This window comes from Ctenocephalides felis, unplaced genomic scaffold, assembly GCF_003426905.1.
Source record: "Ctenocephalides felis isolate EL2017-DRISC unplaced genomic scaffold, ASM342690v1 CF-g0.4_SCAFFOLD_03571, whole genome shotgun sequence".
In the NCBI taxonomy this organism is placed as follows: Eukaryota; Metazoa; Arthropoda; class Insecta; order Siphonaptera; family Pulicidae; genus Ctenocephalides; species Ctenocephalides felis.
In genome coordinates, this window is record NW_020539725.1 from 40,153,352 (window position 1) to 40,167,304 (window position 13,953).

The following is a 13,953-nucleotide window of genomic DNA, read 5'->3' on the forward strand; positions in this document are numbered from 1 at the left end:
ATTCTTTTTTTTTAATGTTATTTCATTATTATGTATGCGTGTGCAATCGAACGTGACGCGAAAAAAAAACTTTTATCGGTGCATCCAAACCAGAAACACAATTGAATTGATCATACTGTCGAAAATCATGTATTTTTTTGTAGAATGATTACAGGTTATTGATGTTTATAATAATTGGACTGATTTATTATTACTTTTATTTTATTGACATTAGCTTTTTGTTATTGATGTGGTTTGTAAAGGATTTGACGCGGGAAAAGATCACTGTAAGTTAATGTAAATTGTTGTTACGTTCTTACTACTGATTTAGAAATAACTTGCACGACCAGAAATGGTGCTTCTGATTTTTACCGAATTTAAACAACCTTTATTTTACTCATTATGCCAATTTCTTTTGTCTCAACTATTATTCAAACTTAAAAGGATTTGAAGATGGAAAGAGAACATATTCTAGTCTCGTGGCATGAATTGGTGCAAATTTTTGCAAATTTATTAAAAAATATTTTCCTTACCCTTGCTCGTCTCTGTTCTCATACAACTAGTAAACATAATAATAATAAATTTCATTACAAAAAATTATCAAGACACTCACACAATTAAGGCCCAAGAATAACCAGTCTCGTACAGCGATGTTATATTGCAAATAATCACGAAAATTACATTTAATTAAATGAGTTATGGTCATTTAATAAAATTATCTTGCTTGGTGGTCTTTTAAAATTAATGGTGAAACAGCATGATAGTTGTGTATTTGATAAATTTAAAATTAAATTCATGCTTCAAGGATACATTTTACAATGGATTTTAGACATATGAAAATATATTCCTAGCTTAATTAGAAACCTTGCGAATTGGAGAACACAAACATTTATATATGAATCGCTTTTAGAGAATTATTTTCAACACTTAGTACTTACGAAGGATGAAGAAAAATACAGGGTAATATAGGATTACTAATATAAGCAAAATTTTAAAATCTATTACAAGATTTTTTTGGGTATAATAAGTGCATTACCATGAGGCTAGATATTTCATAGATATTTTCATATTCAATTTTAAATAGGTTCATTAAGTTTAAATAGAAAAAAGGAAATGGAAATAAAATAAAAATTGCAAGCTTAAATATTAATTACTAATTAGTTTTAAAATTTCTTAAAATTTGTAAAAAAAAATGTAAGATTAATTCAAGACAAGGCATGATTTTAATCAAAATTTACACACACATATTTTAGAAACCAAAATTAAATTTGAGAAAAATATTTAGATCGAAATATTTCAAAGTACAGTCATTGTTTTATTGGAACTGTTTAATTTGCATTCATAATTGTAGATAATTTTATATTACGTTTTATAATTAATTTAGGTTGAATTTTACACAAATAGACTAATCTAAAGCACACTATTCTAAGCCTTATCTCTGACAAAGTATGCAAAATAAGTATTTATTCAGGGCAAAGCAAGCACCTTTATCAAATCGAGAGATCGGCGCGCACTAGGATATTTAATATGGTTCTAATTCTTGGAATCTTGCAGAGAATCTATTTTATTATAATCCTTATAATAAACTCTTTCATGACATGCTCCAGGTCGTCATGTGATATCTTTGGAAGGAATCATGTTTGCTCTAGTAACTGACTGTAATGCTGTTGTATCTGAGCAAACATTCATTGATTTTTCTTAATTCGCAACAGATAACGTACATTATGAGATTTTATTTATCTACTTAGATATATTGTTGGTGAAAACCTTCAGAAATATAGAACGTTGGATTTTTTAACATAATTTCATTGGTAGTTTTAATATATCTTGAATTAAATATTCTACAGTCAATAATTTAAGCAGCTTACGGGCATATTTTGAGGAATAATGCATAGCAGCATATATTCACTAGATGTAACCACAGTCAATTAACTTAACTTTTAACTATACTTGAAGCTGACACCTTAATTAGGAAAACATTATTTGTTGTATATTTTCGAATTAAAATTGCCCATTCTTCTGTATAAATTATATTCATGTACCAGGCTTATTTTCTGTGTAGTTATTTTTAAAGCAATTAATTTTAAATTTTATTACTGAAACGATTTACCACATTAATTGCTATATTTGCCCATCAATTATATAAGTTTATTTTAGTTGAAAATGTATTTTCAGAATTTATGCTTCATTCGTTGTTTTGGGAAAAAACAAGTGCATGTCAGATTGAATTTTACGGTTTATTAAAATTGCATGAAAAGCTTACAAAAGTGTACAGATAATTAAATAATTGCTTACAAAAAACCATACATAATCGAGACTCTAATGTGCGTTTGTGGAATCAAAAAAATGTCTTACATTTCAATCAAGATATAGAAGCGAATATGGAATCGGACAGTAAACCATCAGAAATCCCAAAACTACGTAAGACCGTTATTGGATCCAGCAAATACAGCAAGATACCTCGCGAAGAAGGTCGGACCAATATGTTTACATCGGAAAAGGTCTCGCTGCGTTCAACTTCATCAGTTTCTGACTCAAGACAGGAAGTAATATCATCTAGTAATAGTGCATCTACAAGCCTCACTCAACCACATTCTGATGTCAAGAAACCTCCTAATTCATGGCAAGTAGTCAATTTCAAAAAAAGAAAAACTTCATTTGAACCATTAGGAATAGATGTCAAAATTCAAAACAGATTTTCGGCCCTTTCAACAATGGAAACAGCTAATGATGACAATTCAGTTAAACCGGCTCCAGTCAGTAAGCCCCCTCCAATATTTTTTACGGAGTTGACGATATTAATGATATGTCTAATCAATTAAATGAAATAATTCCGCACGATCAATATTTTCTGAGAAGTTTAGCTAACAATACATTTAAAATTCTATGTAATTCTGTCGACCATTTTCGAACTTTATCCAGACATCTAAAAGAAACTAATGCCGTATATCATACATATCAATTAAAAGAAGAGAAGGCTTATAGGGTTGTTCTTAGAAATGTACACTTTTCAACAAGCACAGATGCAATTAAATTAGAACTATTAAAACAGGGTCATGTCGTACGTAATATCCTAAATATTAGACATAGAATAACAAAAGAACCTCTTAATATGTTTTTTGTTGATCTGGAACCAAATAGAAATAACAAAAATATTTATAACATTTACAAATTATTCAACTGCATAATACGCGTCGAACCACCGAGAAAGTCCAACAACATTATACAATGCACTCGCTGTCAACTCTTTAATCACACCAAAAAATACTGCAATAGACCATTTGCTTGCCTAAAATGCGGTGACAATCATAATACTATAGCTTGTACCAAAGATCCGAATGCTCCGGCATGTTGTTATTTTGCGACGGTGCTCATCCAGCTAATTATCGCGGTTGCTCATACTTCCAAAAAATTAAAGAACAAAGAAACAAAACTCCAGTAAATCAATCAGTCATAAATCCAAATCCAAATAACCAAAATTTTAAAAATTCTAATAATTCTAATTCTAATAATAAAATAAACAACATTTCTCCGGCCTTAAATCCAACAATTCAAAATTCATCCTATGCAGACATTGCAAAAAACAATTACTCTGCTTCTAATCATTCACCTTCAAATCTTGATTCTGATTCTCTAGCAACACTTATTTTAGAATTTAAAAATATCTTCAATCAGCTTTTGCAACAGAACACCATAATAATAAATATGTTATCCACGTTAGTCAACAACAAAAGCAATGGCAAAAATAATTAAAATTGCTGAATGGAATGCCAACGGTTTAATACCTCACAAAAATGAAGTAGAATGTTTTTTAAAGTTAAACTTAATAGATATCTTATTAATCTCAGAAACTCACTTCACTGAAAAAAACTACTTCAAAATTTATAACTACACTACTTATAATTCAAATCACCCAAGTGGCAGGGCTCGCGGCGGTTCGGCTATATTAATCAAAAATAATATAAAGCATTTCGTTCTACCAAATATTTCTGATGATTTTCTACAAGCAACTCAAATTTCTGTTGAAACAAATTTATATAATTTTTGTGTTTCTGCTGTTTATTGTCCACCAAGATTCAAAATTTCTTGTGCTCAGTTTTCTTCATTTTTCTCTCAATTAGGTAATAAATTTATCATTGGTGGTGACTTTAATTGTAAACATATTGCCTGGGGTTCTAGACTGACTACAGCCAAAGGAAAGATTCTTCATGCAGCCATAGGGCAAAATAACCTCTCCTTTATTTCAACTTGCAGTCCAACTTATTGGCCTTCTGACCCTACTAAAGTTCCAGACCTTTTAGATTTTTTTATTGTGAAAGGTATGGATCTTTCAAATCTCAATATTGAATCTAGTTACGATCTCTCTTCAGATCATTCTCCAATACTTGTGACGTTTAGCACATTTCCTACTCCAGTTATCAACAATCATATTCTACACAACAATCTTTCTAACTGGATTCAATTCAAATCCATACTTGATTCAAAATTATTTCCAAAATCTAGGCCTACAAGCGTTATTGATATAGAAAATAATATAGATTATTTTTCTGAGATTGTACGTGAAACAACCAAGCAGATCACCCCGAACATTAATCCAAGAAATGGTAATCTAATAATTCCGCAAGAGATTAAGAAGCTAATTGCACAGAAACGAAGAGCAAGACGAACCTGGCAACATTCTCATCTACCAACGGATAAGACATCGCTTAATCATCTCAATAACACGCTGAGGAAAAAAATGAAAGAATGGAAGAATTGTACATTCAGGTCGTATATATTGCAGTTAAATAGGTACGATAATTCCATATGGAAACCAATCAGAAACAAAAGTAAACCCCTACAACAAAACCCTCCTCTGAAAATAACCAACCAAAACGGATTCATTTGGGCAAAAAGCAACGAAGAAAAAGCGGAGGCATTTGCTGATCATCTAAGTAGCATTTTTAGCGCTCGAAATATTTCCCAGAATAATTTAATTAACAATTTCGTAAATCAACCCATACATTCTACACCGTTAGGACATTTTTCACCAAATGATGTCTTATGTGAAATAAAAAGGATAAAAAATAGATCTTCGCCAGGTATGGATAAAATTACTCCAAAGATGTTAAAAGAATTGCCTACAAAAGGTATCTTATATATAACAAATATTTTCAACGCCATACTTCAATACAATTATTGGCCCACAGCGTGGAAGACTGCAGAAATTATTATGATCGCTAAACCAAACAAAAACCATCACACTGCTAGTTCATACCGTCCTATCAGTCTTTTATCGATATTATCGAAAATTTTAGAGAGACTTTTGTTGCAGAGATTGTCAGAAGATCATCCGAATGATAGTTGGATTCCTCACCATCAGTTTGGCTTCAGAAAAAATCACTCTACAATTCAACAATGCAACAGAACGGTGTCTCGTATTCTTGAAGCCATGAATAGAAAGGAACACAGCGTAGCCGTATTCTTAGATGTCAGTCAGGCTTTTGATAAGGTTTGGCACTCAGGACTCCTATATAAAATCAAAACAACTTTTCCAAACTACTTCAATATCTTAAGCTCATATTTGCTTAATAGAAAATTTAGAATCAAAATTAAAGATGTGACTTCGAGCATCAGAAATATAGAATGCGGGGTACCACAGGGCAGTGTGCTAAGCCCTGTACTTTATCTTCTTTTCACAAACGATATGCCCACAGATGATCTTCTAACCATATGCACTTACGCCGATGACATAGCAATTATTTCATGCAATTCCGATATTAGAACAGCAACTTGTCAGTTACAAAATTATTTATCTAGTCTCGAAAAATGGTTTTTAGATTGGAATATCAAAATCAATATCGAAAAATCTCAGCACATAATTGTTTCTCTAAAACATCACAACAGTCCACCTATCATCATGAACAATTCAATAATTCCACTATGCAATTCTGTTAAATATTTAGGCATGCACATTGATTCGAAATTGACATGGAGAACGCACATTGAATATAAAAAGAAACAAATCCAACTGAAAATAAAAGATTTTTACTGGCTTTTTGGGAGGAAATCTGAAATCTCTCTCGATAACAAGGTACTTTTGTATAAAACTATCATAGTGCCCATTTGGACTTATGGAATCGAACTATGGGGTTGCTCTTGCAAATCTAACATAAAACATTATTCAAAGGTGCCAGAATAAAATTCTGCGTATTCCTTACTAATGCGCCTTGGTATATTTCGAATTTTTGCCTACATAAGGATTTGAAAATCTCAACAGTCAACGAAATGATCAAGATTAGAAGTTCATCTTTCAACAACAAATTAATCCAGCATACAAATCCTACAATTCAAGCGATTCAGAGACCGATAAGAAGATTGAGCAAGAAATGGCCTTCCGATCTACCAAACACCTAGCCCAATGTCTGCACGCGTCCTGACGTAGTACGCGGCATACATCATCACGTCATCGTTCATTTATGTTATTATTTTTGTATTACTGTTTTAATTTAATTTTTATTTCAACTTTTTTCATTTTATATTCAATGTATTGCATTTTTTGTTTTTTTGTATTTTTTTTGCTCATATCAATTTTGTAAATAAGACATTAAAGTCTTGATTAACAAAAATAAATTGTAACAAAAAAAAAAAAAAAAAAAAAAAAAAAAAAAATTCGTTGTTTCCACTTGACTTGCTAGTAACATGTGCAATTATTATGAATTTGCCATGAAGCTATTCGATATTATATGTAGTTTTATTATATTTGTATTTCATTTCCACATTTTCATGGCCGTATCGTAAAACTTTATGTAAGACTTTAATTCAACGATTAAATTACTGTATGGTCAAGATGAAATAGCTAGACTAATGGAAGAGGAAACAAAGTTTTTTTTACTAAATTTATGGAATTCGCATTATATATAACAATAAAATGCTCTTAACTACATAGCTTTTCTAAGTCATTTAAGTTTCAATCTTCTGTCGCCAGAATTGTTTCCGAACTGTGGATGTCTCCAATTGTTGGAGTCGAATGTGTTTCGAAAGTTTATTTTTATATCTTTCAATCATTTTCTTCATTATTATTTGAACAGTTATTTTAAGATCTTTGTGAATTGTTTGTTTTGTCACGTACCATTGGGAATTGAGCATAAGTAATATTTTCATAGTGTTCTTTGAATTATTGTTGTATTAGATTTGGAAGCGCGACCTCTTCCTCAATTTCAGTGAAATTGAATTGATAATGGTGTACTCTTCTATGAAGTTTGGATCTTTCACCCCATAATCGATTAATATCCTTAATTTTGAGAAGAAATTAAAAGTCAGTTGAATCCTCCAAACTGAAAACATAAAAGTATATAGAAGTGTGAATTGTTAATAGTGTCCAATTTGCTCTTCTACCAATTTCTGCAAAGTTTTCTAATTTGCCACTTTGTCGATAAATTTTATTTTCTTTATTAGCGACAATAATGATAGTTGCAAACCATCCATCTTCAATTAATGAATCTCAGGCCTTGTAATAATCTGTTAGTTATCAAGTTTTTCAATTCAGATTTCCGACTAAAATTAGATTGATCTTCAAACGGTTTCGATTTATATTAGTGCGTTATAAACATACACAGTGCAACAAGAATGCAGAATCGATTGCGCAGGTCAAGGGCCTCCAATCGCAACACTTAAATTCAGGGCTTATATAATTTTCAAGAGTGTATATAGTAGGAAGAACCGATGTTGTCGCCAAAAATTCCTTGAATTCTAGGGTACACCGTCCTAGTACTACCTCTTACCCTTACTTACGTAACTACCCCTACCGATTCTACCCTTAATCTACGCAATGGTTCTCGGGATCCAAAAATGAGAAGTTGTTCTAGGTCCAACCTGTAAGATATTTGTATTGTTTTTATAATATATGTCAATTTATTAATAATACGGTAAAATGATTTTATCCCAAAATGATGTGAACGATATTTTTACGATTCTATAGATCATCCTCGTTACTTACCATATTTTGTGTGAACGATCTGAAGAGTGGTTAATGTAATTAAGTGATAATAGTTAAGTTTATTAAGTAAGTTTATATTCAGTTAAATCTTGAGCCAAACCCTGCAAAAACAACAAATTTCTAGTTTGAATATTCTGTTACTGCAAATTGTTAGACGTTTCCTACAAATAAATAGTAACAAGTCTATTACAAGACGCTTCAATGGCAACAAACATTCGAAGAACCCATTAATCGTGAAGACTTTGACTGTAAAGTCATGTTTTGTATTAGAAGCTTTTCGCCCACTTGGGCTCCTCTAGATCATGAAAGCAGTCTGAGAACAAACATTAATAACATTTAAGACTAAAATTATTGCTGAAAATTTAATGGATGGATATATTCACTTTCATGATAATACACAATTATTAAGTTCAACTTAGGTTTTTAGAGTAGATTATAAAATAAGTTAAAGAAGAGAACTCCTCTAAAAATCGCATCTTCTCATTCATCATACCTTAAGGAATTCATCATAATATAGTTGTGTGTTTTTTTTTTATTTCACCGATTCAAATAAGTACTTCTTTTACTTTTCCGCGATATGATGTCACTTTTCTGTTAGGATTATACTAATAATAACACTTTCCTTCAAACTTTAATAATTTTGATAAACTCATTTATTAAAATATATTATTAAAACATTTATTAATCTATCAGATGTGAACCATTTGCATAGATTTTCTCATATGTTTCGGACATGATAGTTTAGGTTTTATATATTAATTTTGACAGCCCATCTATCTCTGACTGACGTTTGTGTGTTATTTGCATTTAAAATGAATGCATATGCGTTATATTATGCATCTGTAATTAAGATAGACGTTTGCTATTAGGCATACATGCATTTTAGAGTGATCGATTGCAGGAAATTATTTGTATGATTATGTTGTGCCAGACTGACTTGGTCGCTACAGGAACAAAAATATCGGTTGCATAGGGATTTGCAGCAATTCTGAAAATAGACGTTATGTCTGGTAGAAATAATGTTTTGTTAATTATAGTTAGCAATCCTACAAAACACACTTATGCTAGATTATTTAAATAAAAAAATCATTCAAAGTGGTCGGTTCTATCATAATTGTAAATAGAAATGTGACCATAAAATGATAGGTGAACTTGAATGTAACATTTGGGAAAGTTTGATCAAAACTTAACAGCAGATCATTCTGAGGACATTCGCAGACACTTTTTGGAATACATGATGCTTATTGAGTCGAATGCTAACAATGGCCAATTATTGCTAGTTCCAGGAAAGACATTGGTTTATATTTAATTGTTAAAAATTAAAATTCCTGACGATTCTTTGTGAAACACTCCTGTGTTTGGCAATTTTGCATTCAGTATTCTGCCTTTCTTTACACGACTCCGAATGACTCACATAGTTGGCTTCGCAAAACCTTACGTGCTCGGTTTAAGAATTATTTTGTTAGTTATTTGTACAAGATTGATGTAATATTTTCTTAGCGACTATTTAACTAACTATTTCAAGCAATAAATGAAGTTCAATAAACTATTTCATTATGAGTTGCATCACTAGATGCGGTTCACTAGTTCAATCTTTTTTTTTATAAACAATTTTATTTGATGCCACTTGAGAGCAGATTGTTAAATAAATAATTAAAAATATTAATATAATAAGTATAAATCCTATAGTCCTATACAATGGTTACGAGCTAAATTTTACTGTAAATGTAAAAAAATAATAATGTATTTGAAGATCGAATTTAAAATTCTACCAACATTATTTAAGGATAGAGAAAATTTCTTTATCAATACATTGGAATTACTGGTACTGTTTTAATTAGTGTGCTTATCATTGGCAACCTCATATTATACAATTTTCTGTAATTATTAAGAGCTTAGCCGTTTAATTAAATCTGCTAACTTTTATATAGAAAACTAGTATCTAATTACTAGTATACCTACTATAAAATTGAGAAGTAATAATTATAAAGATCTTTCATTAATCAAATATGAGCTCTCTTGATGGCTTATTATTCACGTCTCACATATTACTTAACCAGTTGCACCTCACCGGCAATTAATTCTTTAATGAATCATCCACACACACATAAACTTGTCTCGTAAATAGACAACACGTATTATATGAAATGTTATAAATAAAATTATTATTATATTTGTGCACCGCTGGGCGCCATATAGTCACATATTCACATGTGCGATGGTGATGGAATTGACATGGGCGTAGGTGGTAAAAATACCTTTATAATTAAGTTTACTGCTTGTTAATTTTTAAAGATCCGCACGTACGATCGTTTATTTTCGTACTTATATTGGCTACAAAACTTTTGTTCTGATTCTGAAAGTTTAAAATAGTTGAGAACCATCTCAACGTTTCTACCTTTATCATAATTCATTTAATTTAAAACCAATAATAGAACATTTTTCAAAAATTCATAAAATTGTTAAATGAATGACATAAATTCAAGCTTTCGTTTGATTAAGTTTTTTTAAATTTAGGTGAGTTCTTTTTTTTAAAAAAAGACCTATTATGAAATTTGAGACAAAATCAGAACTAAGAATTTTTTTATCTAAGATTTTTTAAAAATATAACAGTTCTACGATATTCATAATGTACACGCATGCATATTTTACAAGACTATAACCTGTTATCTGATTTAATTTTTTGCTATTTCTTAATTAGTTAAACAATTTTCTACATTATGTCTCGTATCTGTGTAAATATGAAGTTTATTTATTTGAATTATGATAAGGAATGTTATTCAGTTTCTATTTTAATAACGAGGCCATTAAATATTGTCTATTCAAGCAAACTTTAGTTATTTGTAATGCACATTTCCTTATTCAAGTAAAATAAATAATCTACCCACAACTTTTCAAATGGTGTGAATTTGGTCATCCAATTAAAATGAAATTTTGAAAATTCGTTACGAAGTTAATTGTGTTTCTAATTATCCATAAAATTCTTAATTCAATTTTTAGTTTAAATACTATATTTTCAATCGTTATAATACAAGTGGATATAACTTATTTAAAAAATGCAGATATCCTCTATTTTATAGAACATAAGTAAATTCTAGAAGAGTCAATCTGAGTATCTGTTCATCCACCTGAATATAAACTTCGAATTTCAGTATCATTTAGATATAAATATTTCTTTATTATTGTTTATAATTATTTAAAAACTGCAAATTACATATGCAGACATTTATCAAGTTTAATGCAATATCTCACATGCTGCCAAAGAGATGAAAGCCATCTCATAAAATTCAGCTTTTTTAGCTTTTTATACTGCAAATAGTTTAGTATAGTTAACGTTTATTAGGTATCCTTCACTATTTTAATTCGAATTATACACATTATCTAAAACGAGTAAATTTTCAATATATTCTTATCTGTCGGCCTTATGTTTTGGATATCTATAGCCCACAACGTGGGCATGCGTATAGTAAATATTTAAAATCATATTAATAAAAACAAAGAGTTAGCTGATTATTTAACTATTCGCTTATTTAAATATTTGTAAGAGCGTTCAAAGATCTCCGGCACTCGTTATACTAGATTTTCAAGGTTCCATTCAGTTCTTGAGCAAAAATTCTTTTAATGTCTATCAACAGTTTGGTAATTACCATTGTGGATCAAAATAAATTTGGATCAAGTGATTTGTTTCAAGATTCTGTTATAAATAGTTATAATTATGATATTTCTGTTATAATCTAATTTTAAAACCAGAGACTGGTATAAAATTTCATTTTTTTTAATATTTTGATATCTATATTAAATATTTTAGCATTTTATTTACTATAAAGCTCGAAGACAGTTATGATGTAATAATTAATAATTGTTCAGTATTGTTGAACAAAATATTTAAAAAATATTTTTGATGGTTTTAATCTTATTATATGAAAAAAGCGGTATACATATTGTTCGCGCCAATCAAAGCATGCGGCTATATTGATATATAAACAAAAAATCATCTATCAGAAATTTATACAAATCAATCAATCAGTCAGAACGTAATCAAAAACAGTATTAAAATTATTGTAAATATACTTATAACTTGTTATTAATATAAAATAAATACATACAGTTATAATCAAAGTATTTACAATTGGTCCTTCATAAGGCAAGCAATCAAATCAATCCTAAAATTTTTTCACATATATCATCGATTAATAAATTCTAGCTTACTCAATGGATAAAATAACTCTAGCATTACATGACATGGTTACAAAAAGTATAAGTCTGTATGCAAGTAACTTCTTTATAATTTTAACATTCATAACAAAACAATATACACACGTTATCATTAATTTTAAATTATTACTACCGCATAAAAAATTCAATAATACTTACAAGAATAATACATAATAGATATTTCAGTCACACATAATCACGTTCTTCGCAGTTTTCACACATATTATAATTCACAATTTAATTTGCATGTGCTGTATGTTTTATAGCCAGTAGGTCAAGTAAAATCAATAAAACCCATAAAATTTTATGTTCTAATGGTTTTAATGTTACTTTTCTTAATAGGTATTCATGTGAACATGTGATGAATATTTTATTCTAGCCGGAATGAAACGTAGTAGGCATTAAATTCAATCCAATTTAATAAGCAATGGTCAAACTAGAAATGGCTATATGGTTTACTTATTTCGGGTTAGGTAATTATTAAATGAAATTATACGCTCTAATTTTAGTACTATCTTAATAGTAAGAAGTGTTTAATTTTATTAATTATATTTATTTATATTTTTGCACATTTTATTATTAATTAATTTTTACCAATGTAAATTTATTATCAGTTCCAGAACCTTTTTTTTTTGATAAAATTCTCTATACAATCGTGGTAATTGAGATAACCAATATATTGGCTATGCAAATAAGAGTATCATAAAGACCTCAAAGAAAACAGATATTAAAAGAATGTTGTTTGATAAAATGAACTGGTTTTGGATGATAAAAGCTATTAAAACACATAAAAAGACATATAATTAACACTAAACCAAAAGATATTTATAATGTTAATAACACTAAATCAAATGAGATTCATACGATTTTATGAATTTAAAACCCAATATTATTGCGTATTATTTAATAAAAAAATAATTACCATAGTTTACATACTCTTTTTTTGATTATGGCAAAATGAAAAAGAAGACATCATAGACATTTGAAGAAACATTGACGTCATAAAATAACGAAATCTAATAAAACTAGTGGGGCGCATGGCGCAATTTTAAATCAAAATTTTTTTTTCCAAAATCAATTATTTTGTTAAAACAAGCAGAAAGTTTATTGAATCATTCAAATCGGACGCTTAGTTCTCTCAAAAACTGCCATTTTTGCACATTTAGCTCTGTATCTTCAAAACGGCGGAGCCTGCCTTTGCCAAAAACTAAAAACCACTTCTCCCAATTTTCCCACTTCTCGCAATCATTACTAATTGAATGTTTTTTAGATGATTCAAATCCGGATGCTCTGTTCTCTCAAAAACTCGATTTCTATTTTCTGCACTCTTTGCTCTTCATCTCCGTAACTGCTGGACCTGCCTTTGCCAAAAACTAATCAGCACATTTCCCTATCAATAGGAATCGAATGTTTTTTGAACCATTTAAATCGGTTGATCCGTGCGCCCGAAAACATGAACGAAAAAATGCGGACACACAAAACACACACACATCCATTTTTTCTGAGGTATGCCAAAATGTTCACAAACCTTCAAAACGTCGAGAAATGCAAACATTTTCAATTTCGATTTTTCGACGATTACAATAACTCACCCTACGGGAAGTTAATAAATAGTTTTGTTCAATGTTGGTTATAAAATAAGTTTCATTCAGAAGTTGGTCTATATCATATGAAGCTGCTTTTGCTGCTAAATATTTCATCAGTAGTACTTCCAAATATCTTGGTCCATATATGTTCATCACATTCCCAATCTTAATATTTCAACATACGACACGTTCTGC